At 40.9% G+C, this 3,215-nt stretch overlaps 1 protein-coding gene across 4 annotated transcripts in view; it reads right to left on the reverse strand.

The window, feature by feature from the left end:
- Satb1 (SATB homeobox 1) overlaps window positions 1-3,215 on the reverse strand; it is a 94,536-nt gene that overhangs the window by 5,010 nt on the left and 86,311 nt on the right. The gene's annotated exons all lie outside the window — the stretch shown is intronic.

Below are 3,215 nucleotides of genomic sequence, written 5' to 3' on the forward strand. Positions count from 1 at the left end.
AGGAAAAAACACACCAGTGAGCACCAGTGCCAGCATGTTTGGACATGAACATGTTTGGCTTTATGGTTTTATTATGGGCATTTAGGAGAATTCTTCAACAAGAAACTGAGTCCTGCTTTTATGTCAGCTGTAGCACATGTATATGACTTTTCAGGGAAGAACCTCAGTAAGTTTTCAGGGAAAAGAGTGAAGGATCAAAACAATAACAATAACAACAACAGCACAAAGCACAAAATGAAGGACAAATTCAACCAAGGCCACGATGCAACCTGATCCTAAAAGTTCCAACAGAGGACACTCGCTTACCACCACGTCAAACTTTCATCCTGTCTGCCCTACTGGGCCACAAGTTAGGGTGGGGTGGGACAGTGTGGGGGGAGAGTATACAACTGGAGCCCACCAGCCAGGACAGCTCACCTGGACAGACTGGAAGGCAGCTCCACGGCCTCACTGGCCCACCTGGATGACCGGCTCAGGTAGACAGCAGGCTCACTTCCGAGCACTCTCTAGAGAGGCTACTGTTCTGCTCCCTCCCCACAAACCTCTACCTAGGCCATCTATGTCCTTTCCCCTTCCCTGCTCTCCCCCACTCAGTGAGGGGCAGGCACCATTACCCATTTGGGGCTCTGCTTCTCGAAAACTGGTCTAAAATGAAGGGCTTTCTTAGGAATTTCCAGGAAGCTAGTTGGATAGGAATAGTCCAGACACGTGTACCCTATTATGCAAACTTTAGATCTATCCAGGGAGGATTCTACTTCTTACGTTATTGGGAGATGAAGTCAGTGAATTACATAGTTTTCTTTCTCTTTTCAAACTGAATGAGCCATTCAAAAGAAACTTCTATTGTGATAATGGTGAAAAGAAACAAGGCCTTCCTCTATCAGGTCTGAGAGATTTAAAAAAAGAGAAGATGGAGACCAACACATTAGTTTCCTACTAGCCAGTCAGAAATATTCATGAATTGGGGTGAATTGTGCAAATTTTACTCTTGCTTTGCTTTGTTTGTAAGGCTCAGTATAAAACCCGGGGCCTTACAAGCTAGCCAAGTGCCTCTAAGAAAGTCTGGATACTTTAACAGTTGTTTCTAATGTAAGCAAACACACACACACACACACACACACACACAAACACGAATGTTCATATGATAATGCTCTTATCTGATGCCACTAAACACATAATTTAAGATGAGAAGGGACAATATACTGAGGTGTTAACCTGAAAGAACAGCCACTAAAAAGAAAAAAAAAAAAATCAATGTTATGCTGAGAGCTCTGGACCTGCTTCTCATCTGATCACAGCGACTGCCCATTTCCAGACTACTGTGAGCTGGTGGAGTTTGCCTCTGCTTGTGTGAATAGACTATAAGCTACAAACTTAACTTGTGAGTTTAAAGTGTTCGAGACCCACCTGCACACATGGTCTCCTCGAGATACTATTTAGTTCTTCTGGGTAAATATTCGCTATCTGGAACATGTCATAAAAAAATATCGGTTTTCCTAGATTCATGCTATTTCCTAAGCCATGTCTCTAAATATTGTTGTTGGATAGGTTTTAGATGTATATGCCCCTGAAGACTTGAACGTAACTGGTTGAGATCACTTTCCTAACCACCTTGCTTGCACCCTTCTGCTACGACCTTGACACAGATCGGATGCCTGAACACCGGCCTGAGTCACTTTCCAGAGAAGGCTTGAGGAGAACATGGAAGGAAAGGCTTTGGCCTTGGCTGCTAGAGTACTGAGCTAAGCACTAAGCTGTTATCACTTATTTTTTTTTCTTAAATAAATGCTTGTAGATAAAAATTGCCAAGAGTTAAATTAAGAATGATTCATGTCAGAAAACCTTCTTGGAGAGTGTTGAAAACATTGATGGTCTCACATTCTTCAGAAACTTCTTAAGTAAAGGCAGAGATCACTCGGCGCTTGGATGGAAGTGAGAAACATGTGGATCACAGATGTTCTTTGGAAAAGAAAATCATTAGTTCTTTTAAAACAGCTAATAATGACAGCTAATTCCTAAATAATCACACTCATGTGGGTTTAACAAATATTTCAGAAAGAGAACCCTGACTCATTCAACAAACATTTTGCCTACATTGTCACTTCTGTGTCTTCTGCACTTCCCAGACAGATCCTTGTTTTTATTAATTGCCCATGACTAACATAACACTTCCAGTACTTTGCTATTAACCTCTGCCCTTAAATAATACTTCTAATTCCTTATCTAAAAATAACGCAATGAATCTGCGTCGAAGCGTGTTTCCGCTAGCCTTTTAGAGACAGGATGAGCTGAAGAGACTAAAATCAGATGCTTTATACAAAAATATTTGACAGTGCATCTGGGAACTGTTAAAACTCTACAAGGGTGTTCAAAAAAGGAAAGAAAGAAGAGGAAAAGAAACGGGTTGTGCTTGTGTGAACTCTTAACTAAAGGGATCACACATTTTTGACACCTTTTTTTTTCATTTGTCACAAAAGAAATAGACTGATGTACCCCCCAACTAAGATTGGCAAAAACACAACTAATCTGTTCTTATTCTAAATACCTTGCTACAACCTCAAATTCTATCCCTCTTCACTCCATAAGTCCTGACAGTATCCTATGATTTTGAATAAAGCAACTACAGAGGATATAAATGACCTCTAATTCCCCAATACCTTTTCTTAGGCCAGTTCCCCAGCTATTAGAATGAATGAATGTGGAAAGGTGACCCAGAGATCCGAGAGTTGCTAACATCTGACAAATATAACCAAGGTTTCCCCAGAAGTTACCACCCTGCTTAGGGGGAAAGAGGGAGAAGAATGAAACTCGGTGCTTTGTTGTAAAATGTGAACAATATCCTTTTAGGAAAGATCTCTGGGATTTGCTGAGCCAGGTACAGCCAGAGACAGGCGGATCTGGAACTGCTTTCAAAATTAAATAAGTGCACAACTCTTTGCATGGTCGAAAAGACCGTGGCCTAACAAGCCTTCACACAATGAGACTGATCCATTCTCAGAAAACTAAAATGGCACAAGGAACAACCTAAACTTTAAATGTGGTAAATTGCCAAGCAGCATCACACTGCATCTAATGAGGGCAAAATACAAACAGTAGCCACATGTAAATAAATCAGTACAACTTTCAGGATGTTACTACTTTCCAAACTGACAAAGTTTAATTTGACACCTTCTGTTCCAAACCCTTTGTTTCTATTCAAAATCACGCCTTGAGCT

Source organism: Mastomys coucha, unplaced genomic scaffold (assembly GCF_008632895.1).
Source record: "Mastomys coucha isolate ucsf_1 unplaced genomic scaffold, UCSF_Mcou_1 pScaffold3, whole genome shotgun sequence".
NCBI lineage: Eukaryota > Metazoa > Chordata > Mammalia > Rodentia > Muridae > Mastomys > Mastomys coucha.